Source organism: Vulpes vulpes, chromosome 6, assembly GCF_048418805.1.
Source record: "Vulpes vulpes isolate BD-2025 chromosome 6, VulVul3, whole genome shotgun sequence".
Lineage (NCBI taxonomy): Eukaryota > Metazoa > Chordata > Mammalia > Carnivora > Canidae > Vulpes > Vulpes vulpes.
The window spans coordinates 97,470,995-97,483,892 of NC_132785.1; the positions used below are offsets into that span (position 1 = coordinate 97,470,995).

Sequence of the window (12,898 nt, forward strand, 5' to 3'; positions counted from 1 at the left end):
GGGGTTTGATACAATGTTCTGTGTGCAGGTTTATTAATGCTGGGGTAAGAAGAACAGATAAATCTCAAAAACTTACAGTGAGGCCTGTCTCCACTGAATTAAGGAGGAACAAGAAAAACTCTTAGTGGAAGTCTCTCTCTCAGCAGAAGGCATAAAGTTATCCACTAGATCAGAAACCCATCACCATTGTTCATCTTAAGAAGGGTTACTCTTGAGCAGATGCAGAATTCCCCTAACCAGTGCTGCCGAAGTTAGACACAGATGAAGTGATTTGTTATTTTGAAAAGGCTATCTCATGTCAGTCTTGATTTCATTCTAAAGGCTAAACCTTTCTGGAGCTAACAACTGGATGTGCAACCTAATCAAGTTGAAATTTATTATGGTGATGAAACAAACATAGCTTTTAATGCAGCCACTGGGTGCTGACAGAATGGCCGAATCTGGCCATGTGTATCATTGTCACTATGTTGGACTAGTTTTTACTCGGAAGAGTGGAGTGACCCCCCCCCCCCAAAAAAGATTGAGGTAAAGGATAAAGGAAACTGATAAAAATACATGAACACGAATTGGTAACTGCTCTCCTTGGAAGAGAAGTAACAAAGAAATTAAAGTAGTGATATCTCAGGTGAGAACAAATCAAAAAAGATGTTGCTGCATTGTTGTGCTGTTAAGAAATATGCTCTCAGATTCTAAGATTTAGTTTGCATAAGTGAAGTTTGCCTGGCCTCAGGGTACCTCAGACTTCAATGGTTAGTCCCCAGAAAGAGAAGCAGACATTACATGCTCCTATTGGAAGCATGCCACACCCCCATCTGTGAGGTAGCCTTGCTTAAAAAAAGTCATGCCTGAATCTGGTCAGGCTTCCAGATCTAACCACCAGGTTAAAGGAAATACAGGGCACAGGGGACATTTTAAATGACACATGAGGGAGGCACTTAGGTGGCTCAGTTGGTTGAGGGTCCCACCCTTGATTTCAGCTCAGGTCACGATCTCAGGGTCATGAGATGGAGTCCCTCATTGGACTCTGTGCTGGGTGGAGAGCCTACTTAAGATTCTCTCTCTCCCTGGGTCCCTCCACAATGCCATGTCTTTCTCTCAAAAAAGAAGTCATGGGAGAGACTTGTTTTTTCAACCAAGAATTAGAAGAAAAGAAAGGAGAGAAAACCAAAATAACAGAAGAGAGACATACTAACCAGTTTCAGTATATGGACCATATTTTATCCCAATTCAACACAAACTATAAAGCAGTAACTCTCAGGAGACAACCAAGGAAATGGGCACAGTAACTGGACACATGATGATATTAAAAATTTATTAATGTTATTTAGGTATGATTATGGTATTGCAGTTGTTTAAAACAAAAAGGGCATCTATTAGAGATACATTGTGAAGTATTTACTGGTGAAATTATTTGATACTTGAGATTAATTTAGAGTAATTAAGTGGTGGGAGGAGGAAATGGGGTACATATGAAATCAGATTATCTGTGAATTGATTGATGAAGCTGGGTGTTGGTTACATACTGGTTTATTTAAAGTACTCTTCTACTTCTGCATGTGTTTGAAATTGTATTTAATAAGAAGTAAAAAATTAAGATAAAACTATACATTAAAAACATTATCTATCCTAGACAAAAAACAGAATCTGGGTTGCCTTGGGCAGCCCGGGTGGCTCAGCAGTTTTGCGCCGCCTTCAGCCCAAGACGTGATCCTCGAGACCTGGGATCGAGTCCCATGTCAGTCTCCCTGCATGGAGTCTGCTTCTCCTTCTGCCTGTGTCTCTGCCTCTCTTTCTGTATCTCTCATAAATAAATAAATAAAATATAATAAAAGAATCTGGGTTGCCTTTATAACATCAAAATGATGCTTTAACTTTGAATCCATATTGCTTCTCCTCTTTTATAAATTAAAGCTGGTGTTGGCTCTTTTTTTTGGTCTGTATATGTTTGATCATTAATTTCCAATTTTAATGTATTATGAAGAGGCAAGTTAAAATTTTTTTAAATGACTAAGGTACTTCAGTACTTTTGTTTAAAAGTTCTAAATAAATATTAAGCCGTGACAGTCAAAAACTGCAGGTAGGAAGAGATGAGTAAGATAATGCCCTTCATTCCATCGTAAAATTATTACTTAAAATGAATGACAAGTAAATCATCTCCTACTAACAATTACATAACATTTTGTACTTGCAAAGTTTAATTTTAAGATAGTTTCCTAAAAGAATAAAGTAAATCAAAAGAATTAATGGTAGAAGTGTCTTTATGAAGATAGTAAGACAGAAGTTCTGAGTAGGCATGCTTTTTTCCCCAGAATTCCCCAAGCATGCTTGAAGGTATTCTGTACCAGTTTAGTTTTCGGTGGGAGAAAGGTCACTTCTTAAAAAACAAACAAAAATACCACCTGACAAAATACCTGTCATTGGTGGATTTAATGCTTGTCTAGAAAGTTTGCTAAAGGGGCCCCTGGATGGCTCAGTTGGTTGAGCCTCTGACTCTTGATTTGATCTCAGGTCCTGGTCTTAGGTGGTGAGATTGAGCCTCATGAGGGGCTCCGCACTCAGGGTGAAGTCTATTTGTCCCTCTTTCTTTCCCCCTGCCCCCTCCTACCACCACCCCTGTGGTCTGTCTCTCTCTCTTTCTCTCTCTCCTCTCTTTCAAATAAATAAATAAAATATTTAAATAAAGAAACCTTTGCTAAAACTTTGAACTGCTCCCTTCTTTCAGACTTATTATATTACTTGGGACTGATTCCTAAGGAGAATATGGAAGATATACTTGAATTTTGTATCTACTGATTCTTTCTGCCAAAGCAGTGCATCATTGTGTAGAGTAAGATTCTAATCTTCTTCTTCTTCTTCTTCTTCTTCTTCTTCTTCTTCTTCTTCTTCTTCTTCTTCTTCTTCTTCTTCTTCTTCTTTTTCTTTCTTTCTTTCTTTCTTTCTTTCTTTCTTTCTTTCTTTCTTTCTTTTTTTTTTTCGTACCATTGGCTCAGTTTTTAGCTCAAATTTCCTGTGTCAAACCATTGGTTTACAAATAGTGAAGTTCTCGGCTAAATCATTGTGGCCACATGCAGCAAGGCAGATGAGATGTGTTACCGTTTGAAAGCTGCAACCCAGTTTCTCACTGTATCTACTACTCACAGTGCATATCATTTTTAAAGGGAAAAGAGTTATCTCTGTTGGAAGTTAATTTTCAGGATTTCTTTCTTGTGTTTCATGCTAGGTGACAGCGTGTCGATTTAATTTGCTTTAAATTTAGCTCTTATAAAAATTTTTATTCCTTTGGTATAGTCAGCCTGAGAAATGAGTGACCATTTCAGTTTTGTACAAGCAGTTCTATGGCTACTGCTGGAAGTGAATGCCAGCTTGAAGACAGGGCAGGAAAGAAAGAGACTTTGAGGAAGGGAGAAAAGAAGGATAACTAGAAATGGAAGAACTGATATTTTTAAGGGAGCAAGACTAATTGTCTGGTGTCATAGATTGTCTGCTCCATCACAGCCAGCTCATTTATTAAATGCTTCTGTGGACCAGATACTGGGCTAGGCTGTAATCTGACAAATAGCAGCATTAGTCCTTGTTTTATTTTCTCTGGCTGGATGGCTGGATGGAAACTGGATGGCTTCTTATCCTAATAATTGGTAACCTCTCTATATTCATGCAGTCCCTTATCTTATGTCGTTTGCTACCCACACCAAATTTCTGAGGCAGATGTGATGCTCAGGATGTAAATGGTGAATTTAGCACAGAGACACTGATGGCTGTGGTCTCCTGGATAATAAGTGTGGTCTCCTGGGATAATAAACCCATGCACAGCTCAGCTTGGGATGCTGAGGTCCGGTACAGTATCCTTCCAGGCCACCCAGTTGTCTGGGAGGCGTTTTGTCTTTTCTTTTTTATTCTACCTTGGAAGAAATATGGTCCTCTAGGTGTATAATATCATTCTCCTCAGAGTTGTGTCATCTTTTGCGATGATCTGTTTTTGTAAGGCTTTCCTTGGATTCCTTGTTCTTAAACCTGAAGATTGATGTTTACTTGGGAAAGGGCCCATATTGTTAGATCTTAGGCATGGATCAGAGTTCTGGGAAGATTGGACTTGAGATTTGCTCAAGTTTTACCATGATTATCAATAGGTACTCTTAACACAGATCTTAAACTAGAATTCAGAAGGAATTAAAAAACATTTAAGTGAACTTAGGGTATGATAGCTGTATTTGCATAGTTATACCGCAATCATCACTGGCTTCATCCTGACTGCTTCTCTTACTTTCATTGACTATTGATGGTTTTGTTCAGAATTTTTCAATTAGTTCTCAAAGAATAATTCAGTGATTTTTTTGAACCTATAATCCTGTTCTAATTATTTTTACTGTGCAATGTGCTTTTTCAGCTATTTTTTGTTACAAGCCCTTTCTCATAGAAATAGGAAGGTCAGGAAGTGACACCCAAACAACCAGAAGCCTCTGGTGGTTTCTAACTTTGGAAATGGCTGTTCAGGGTAGCTTTATGCTGCACTTTTGCTTGATTCGAGCAGAACAAGGCAGTCACAATACTTCTGAGCAAGTGGTCAGGGGTGTAAGCACTGGAAGCTAAACCTCAAAAATAGCTCAGAGATCTGTGGATGGAAGTATTAGTAGATTTCCTTCATGGGGCACTCGCTTATTACAAACTTCATTTTTTAAAATTACCTTAATGTGGTATTCTCTCAGTGGAACTGAGATTTGGGTATAAAATAGAAATGATTTAATTTTTTGATAGAAAAATTAATTGCTCAAGAGTCTATTTTCATTATGCTTCAGTCTCATTTCTAGGGACCTCTGATCTCTGTTCTTTCTGTTTCAAATGAACAGCCAGTTATCTTGGCATCCCTTTTCTTACTAGATCTTCCCTAGTAATGCCCTGTTGTCAGTGGGCAGGTAGAGAGGAGGAAGACCCGTTTCTTCCTTCTCCCTTGAAACTGATCTTGGGCATCAAGATTTCATTTGGTGTTTGAGATTACTCTTTAGGGCCTCAAGTCAGTGCTGAGTGACACCCTGCAGGAGGTTGAGAGTATAAGTGTGTGGGTGGGAGCATAGCAGCCTAGGTTTGCAGGCACATTCTTTGCATATGTCATAGATTGCCTTAGATTTTTGTAAGTAGCAATTTCTCACATTATTTTGGAGAAAATCAGTTTCTGCCTCTGTGAATTTACATTTAGTTACAAAATGTACCATGTTGAGCAATACTTCTAAATGATTACCACTTGGGTCCACTGGATCAAAAGGAGTATCCATTTATACACACAGGGGGTATTTATGCACTGACACTGTTTCTCACAGAATTCAAAATTTGGTGTGCAGGAGATGACAAACTCTTAGATAATTAATGTAATATGCTAGATGGTCAGTGCTATGAAAAAATAAGGCAGAGTCAGGACAGAGAGAAGGGTTGTGTGTGTTGTTCTATTCAGATTAGATGACCTTTGAGCCAGAGATCTGGAGGGAGAGAGGGAGTGGACTGTGGGGCTGTATGGGGAAGAGGGAACAGAAGTACAAAGACCCTAAGTTGTATGTGTGTGTCAGCGGGGAGGATGGTTGGTGAGTCTGAGTTGTAGCCGAGGAACATGGCTGGGCTATGAGGTCCTGGGGAGGTGCCCTGCATCGTTATTGGCACAAGGTCAACACCCTGTTAATGTCACTTACCTATTCAGGAGCATGCCATGTGGCTTAAGTGAAGTTAACCTATATTTGATACTGGCTGATTTTCCCCTTTGGCTGGGGTCTCCAAGAGCACCGTATTACATCCATTTACAATGATTTAATGTAAGTTGCTAAAGGCTAAGCTAGTTTAAGTTCATCATGAAGACTTTCCCAAGTTCTCTGAACTCAATTGTGGTTTCCCATTGTTCTAAGGTAAATTAGGATCCATTACACAGCTTAGTAAGTATTAAAAGTTTAAATCGACTGTTTAGAGATATGTAACAAGTTCATGTACCTCTCAATATAATTAGCTATAATTCAAATCTATTTGTGGGTTATTAAGAAATTACTCTTATGTACCTCACCCACTTAAAACATGGAAAACTTAGGCTTAGCTGGAGTCTTCTATTCTTCAGCGTGGTGGTAACTATCATTTATTATGAAGTTTTAATAAATATTGGTGATACATCTATTAAACATTTGGGAAGGTAAATAGATTGAAACTTGGTCTGGGCATGCTGTAGGGACTTAGTACATAACTTTTAGAAGCTAGTTCTTAACTGAGTTTGATGATACTTCCGGTTTCGTGTAAATGAGTATACTTCCAATATTTGAGTCCTTGGATTGGGATTTATCAAGTACTGAAAATAGAGCCTTTAAAAACTGTGAGATGGCAAGAAAGGATCTATTCTAGAGCAATGAAATCACTTGAGAATTTTGAAAAATGCAATTCTCAGGCCCCAGACTGAATTAGAATCTCTGAGGAAGAGGCCAGGAAAACAGATTCCTAATTGACAACTTGCCTGGTTCTAATGATTGACCAAATTTTGACACCCCTGTTGTATCCCAAATCACATTTAATGTGATTAATGGAAAGTTTTGGCGATTGGAAGTTTTGCTAATTGAAAAAAAAAAAAAAAGGTAGAAAAAAAAACACAGAGGGGAGTATATTACTTTGGTGTAGTCTTTTAAGAGTTGATAAAACATCAGGGTTTTTTTTGTTTTGTTTGTTTTGTTTTGTTTTTTTCCCAAGAGCTTTAAAAATACCATGACAAAGCTAGGTCAGGTTACACAGTTCCTGTGCTTTTAGGAAGACAAAATGAGGCTCAGAGGTTAAGGGCCTTGCTAGTGTCTCTAATGTCTGCAAACACTCCAGGCTAATGCTGAGACTCAAGCCAGGCTTGAAAGTGGCAAAGGTAGGCTGGGAATGATAAGTAGCTGCCCTACCTATCAGCTGTTGGACTACAGATTTCCCTACTTTTAGAGTAATCAGGTTCAGGAAAAGGCAATTTAAAGTGCTTCCAGTTATAATGGAAGCCAACATTTTGAAAATACATGTTTTAGGGATACTTGGGTGGCTCAGTGGTTGAGCGCCTGCCTTTGCCTCAGGTCGTGATCCCAGGGTCCTGGGATTGAGTCCTGTTTCAGGCTCCCTGTGGGAAGCCTGTTTCTCCCTCTGCTTATGTCTCTGCTTCTCTCTGTGTGTCTCTCGTGAATAAATAAATAAGATGTTTAAAATAAAATAAAATACATGTTTTAAAAGGTTTGATTGGTACTCTGCCTTTAAAAATTATGACAAATTAAGAAAGTCCATTTCTTCTTACATTAGTGTTTAGGTTATAATGACCCCTTTATGCTAATTCTTAGAACCAAGAACAGATTAAATAACTCAGTTGTGTACTTTCCTGACTGATTGGAAGGCATGATAACATTTTCCACTTCATGATGACTTTTTCAACACTGTCCTGAAGAGGGTTGTTTGCAGAAATATTTGAAGGCGTCATCGATTTTTCCAAAGGCTGGGCATGGCTCCATCGGTGTTGATCTTTGCTTCATTGGTGATGGATCTGTATCTGGATTTACTGTGTCAAACTGTGATTGGAGTAGCTTGTCAGTGAGGTTCATGACCTGCATCAGCTGCAAGATCTCACTTTTATCTGGTACCTGATTTTTATTGCATATGTTGTTGCATGGTATGTTTCTAATACTCAGAAAGTGAGAACAGCAGCCATTCACCTGGAGGGCAGGAATAGGATAGTTTTAAGCAGGGAGGAATGTCAGAGAAGGGACTAATTTAAAGGTGCTCAGTCTGTTTACCTATATCAATATTACTATTATGAGGATTTTAGTAATGAAAACTCAGATGATGAGTTTGGGTATTGTAACTCTTATACAAATTGTTTAGGTGCCATTCTGTAGAAGGGACTACATATCTGGGTACCACCATCACATCACATCACCTACTTAAAATACACCCAGGTATGCTTGCTTCTGCAGCATATATACTAAAACTGGAATGATACAGAGAAGATTAGCATAGCCCCTGTGCAAGGATGACATGCAAATTCATGAAGCATTCCATATTTTTTGTATTATTCCATTAATATGAACTGCCTGTAACAGACAAAGCAATAGAGATATAAAGTAGATTAATGGTTGCCTAGAGCTGATGGAAGTGGTGCTTTTAGAGGTGATGGAACTGTTCTAAAATTTGTGGTGATATTTTCATAACTAAAAAAAAAGAAGAAGAAGAAGAAAAAATCTGCCCAGGTAACAATACCTGGAGGAATTCTTTCTAACAGAGAACTTTAGGAAGGATTCACTGACAAAGACTGAAGCTTAATTCTGAGAGAGAACCCTCTTCAGTGTTGTGAAATATATTAATACGTGATGATTCAGTAGTACTCTGGCATTTCCCACTAGTCCCTCAGTGAGGACCCTGTGGGAGCATTCAGCCAGGATGCAGAGATGACAGTTTCACAACACTGCTCAAATGTCCCTGTGACAGGTCATGTCTTGTTTCATGCCTCTCCCTCAGGTGTGATGTGTTTCCATTGGAGGCCTCCCATTCCTCCATTCTTGATCCAAGCCTCTGTGGATGCTCAAAGGTCAGCTTAAATCCAGTCTTTATGGGCCTTCTGTCTAATATGCAGCATACTGACTGTGTGCTGTTTGTGTCTCTTTGGTCCTCTTTCTCTGACCAGGGATCATGAAACTGCTCTTGAATTCAAATGGGCCCATGGACCAGTGTGTAGCATGGTACAGTGTTTTTGGAATTTCCCCACCATGAACTCTTCAGACAGGGCAGGGCTCTCTAGGGCACCAACTTCCCCAGAACCTCTTGTTGTCCGAATCCCCTCTTACTGGACACCTCCATGTCTCCATGTCTGAGTTTGTATCTGAGTGTTTGCTCAGTGTGTGTATTCAGCACTGTGCGGTACCTCTGGGGACAATTTTAGTCCTCTTTTAAGGGGAAGGATCAGTTCTTTGCTGGACTCAGCAAAAACATTCAGCTGAAAAACACTTGTGCTTTACTGAATAACATAAAGGTTACTTACTGTCTTGGACCATGAGCATCCCATCCTACCCCAGTAGCACTTCTGCTTCCAGTCTGAGGTCATGCAGTCTCATTAGTCTGGGGAGTCTGGGGGGAAGGGTAGGGAGAGCAATCTTTGTTGTTTTTTTAACGCAGGAAATAAGTCAAGCTTTTTAGATAATATGTCATTTTTAGTGATACTTCCAGCTTCATGAATGCCCCCAAACTAATTTTCTGGTGTTAGTGTCAATCCTTTCCTTAACAGAACCTTACAGGTGGAATCCCCTGGAATTTGCTGTTGGGGATCTCTTACTGTGCTAGAGATGTGGGGTGGGTGGTAGAAGGGCATGGGCTTTAGATCAGAGAGACCTGACTCTGCTTCCTATACTCCCAGCTGTGTGTTCTTGAGCAATGGTCACCTTATATGTAAAACATGGAGATAGTGGCATCTACTCCCAGGATTATTGGGAAGGTTACATGAGATTATACAAACATCCACATACCCACAAAGGACTGTGTTAGGACCTGATACAGATTATGTGCCTGCCCATTTTGGAAGGAAATCCATGCTCAATTTACTCTGCATACTTTGTGGTGAATCATCGAAAATTCACTGGGAAAAATATTATGACATAAGCCCCTTTTCTTGGCCATTGTTTCAAATCCTAGACAGCAATTGAACTTCACATGTATGTCATATTCTGGGAGGGTACAAAGTACATCCTGGTGTGTATGCTGAAGTGCTTTGGGTAGGAATTACGATCGGCGAAGCTGTGGGTGGGAGAGAATATGTGGAAGGATCACTACCTGTGAGGGGAGAACTACTTTTTCAGTTTCCTGCATGCTGGGTCCTTGGGAACATTCGTTGCTCCTATTCTTAAATCTGCCCATTAGAACCAATGCTACACTTTCTCTTAAGGATCCAATTAATGCCTGGATTGATGTTGCTGGCATCTCCTTGTGATGACTGACTGTATCATGGATTGTGGAGAGAGGGAGAGAGGGAGAGGTAGGAGGAGAGAGAAAGAGAGAAAAAGAGAAACCAGCCCTATCATAGGCAGCCCCACTACTACCATGGATGCTTCATATAAATGTTGGTAGGACATAGGACAACGATAGGGATTGGAGGTCTATTCCCCTTCCAGCATGTCCTAGGGAGCAGTGCGTCCAAGGAATTATTTTTTGGGATCATTAAAAACCAGCCCCCCATGGTCAGCTGTTTTGTTTTTTTTTTTAGCACAGATACACAATTGCAATGTTTTCTCCTAATAGCTATGTTAAGATGAATGAGTTAATATTCACAAGACATTTCTAAGTCCCAGAAGGTGTGTTTTTTAAAAAAAGATTGAACTATTTGCTGTTAATTTCTTATCTCTAGAGGATGGAATATTAAATACTGGGGAAGACATTATAAATTATCAGGCAGCATTGGCTCATATCTCCCACATATGTCCCAGTACCAGGGTTTTGTTAGATCTGGTCACCAGTCTGACCTAAGTGCTGCCCATCTACTTGGAGCAGCCCTGGTTGTTCACTTTGTTATTTATTCACAAATTGTGGTTGGTTGACTCCATGTGGATATTTTTATAGCATTGGTCTCTCCCCAAATATTTGCGTTAGTGTATTAAATTACTTTCTCATTTATAAGTTAAAGTGTGTGTTGACTTTTGTGGTTTTAATTTTACAGGCTTGGTTGTCTTTGTATTACCAGATGGTGTCTCTTGTTTGAGTCCCTAAGCAGGGTTTGTTTGCTTGCTGGCTTGTTTTGTTTAGGGCTTAACTACCACCCAATACCATCTTAAATTAAAGATGGTGTTATATTCAAGTGAAAATCCATTTTAAATCTACTACTTAATTATTAAAATATCTCCTGCATATTTTGGAGGCAAAATTGCAATTTTGTGGCATGCAAAGGAGGAACATGCGCTGAAAAACCGTTAACTTTTGTGTGGTTTGGGGTTAGTTAGCCTCTTGGCTCCATGGTGCTAGCAGGTGGAATAGTATGAATCCAAAGGGCCGAAGGCAGGCTTAACTGTTTCTGGGAAACGTGGCAGGTGTCACCAAGATATTTTAAAGGCTCTTTTCCCGGAGGGGTCTTGGGGAGGGGTTGCTGCCTGTGAAGACAAACAGAGTCAAGATCTGGGTGCTTGCTTCCTGCTTCTAATGCCAGTTCTTTCTAGCCCGTGGAATATAAAGGGTGGGGAATGTTGTGGCTAAGTTGCTCCTTCTGCAGCTCCCTCACATTCCTGGATGTTTTCTCCTCCCCTCTCTCAGGTGGAGCCCATGGACTTACTGAGTTGAGGAGATGGATCTGGGTCTAGGAAGAGTAAGGCAGCTGGAGGACACAGGATAGAATACCAGGAAGGAGACGGTTGCCCAGAGAAAGAACTCCAGAGATATAGGAAGTGCCCCCTTTGAGTATTCAGCTGAATGCTGGTCAGTATAGGGAGACTACCTGAGGCTAGGGAAAGAGCCATCTAGAATGATCATGAAGAACTGTTCTAGTGCTCACACAGGGCCAGGAGTAATGCCTGTTCCTACTAGCCAGACTGGAAAACCTCAAGGTTCATGGAGCATTGGGTTGAGTACACAGAAGTGTCTTGGCTGCCTAGTGGGGAATGAGCACTGTTCTGGCCCACTTAGCAAATCTAAAAAGCGAGATCCAATAGAATCAAATTATTTCCAAGCAACATAACTGTGTACCCAAACAAAGCTCAAGGATATTTATATGAATACAAAACTATCCAGTCCTCAACAGGTAGAATCCACAATGTTTGGCATCCAGTCAAAAATTACCAGACGTGTGAAGAAAGCAAGAAAATACAACTTGTTATGGGAGATAAATCAATCCGTTGAAAGCAATCCAGAACTAACACAGATCTTAGAATTAGCAGACAAGACATTAAAAGTTATGATAACTATTTCATATGTTCAAAAGTTAAATACAGAAATGAAAGATTTAAAAAAGGAAACAAATTGGATCTCAAATGCGGCATGTTTTTCAATCAATCCTTATGTTATTTCCACCAAACCCATGTGACCCAAACCTGGCCCCTACCAATGTGTATCACTCCTAAGCTCTTTCTGGTCCATTCAGTATTTTCTTGAGCCCAGACCCCAGAGTCATTACTGCAGTGCTAACTCAGGGGTGCCTAGGAGTTACTTGAGCCCTTGACCTTCCTTCATGCCTGCCATGCCAATGCCAGACCTGAGCAGTCATCTAACAGTGCTGCTCCTGGGACAGAGAATTATGCTGGATCCATTGGTGTATGTCTTCTTGGTGTATAACCAGATACCTGGCAGAAATCTGAGTTTGCTTCTGTGGGTTTTTCAGGAACTCCAAAAACTTTTATATCCATAAGCCTGTCTTTTTTTTACTCATCCAAATTCTGGTTCTATACTCTGTTGAGAAAAATCCTGCAGTGACTTCTATCTGTATGTATCCACTGTCCTTCAGTATGGCCGGCTCCTGTCTGCTTTTCTGCTGGTTGCCAAGGAAACCTCTCTTCTCACAGAGACTATACCCTTTCCCTGGGCAGATCCATCCTCTCTGCCCTCTTAGCATTCTCGCTTCCTCACTTGTCTGACTACACCTTGTGCAGTCCCTACTCCCCATGGGTTGCTTCTCTTTGGTGATGCTGATGCAAGAAAATTCTTCACTTGATCCTTGGCTACCATCCCATTTCCTCCTTTTATAGCCAAGTGTCTTAACAAATACTCTGTATTTACTCCTCACCACTTCCTCTCTTCTCTGTCTCTGATTTTCTCCTACTCGGATACCTCCTCAGTGTGAAATGTGCCTGACCTTTCTCAGCAATCTTCCACTGTGACCTTGCTACTGTATCTGGTTCCGCTTACTCTCCTTCTGAGAACCTGAATCACCACCATGAGTCTGTGTTCCCTATTCTGA

The 12,898-nt window shown here is 40.2% G+C and overlaps 1 protein-coding gene and 1 non-coding gene across 2 annotated transcripts in view; both read left to right on the forward strand.

Annotated features, from left to right (window-relative positions):
- PRKCH (protein kinase C eta) overlaps nucleotides 1-12,898 on the forward strand; it is a 157,028-nt gene that overhangs the window by 76,301 nt on the left and 67,829 nt on the right. The gene's annotated exons all lie outside the window — the stretch shown is intronic.
- On the forward strand, nucleotides 7,934-8,040 carry LOC112921499 (U6 spliceosomal RNA). Its single transcript, XR_003235258.1, has one exon. It is a non-coding gene; the product is annotated as a U6 spliceosomal RNA (small nuclear RNA).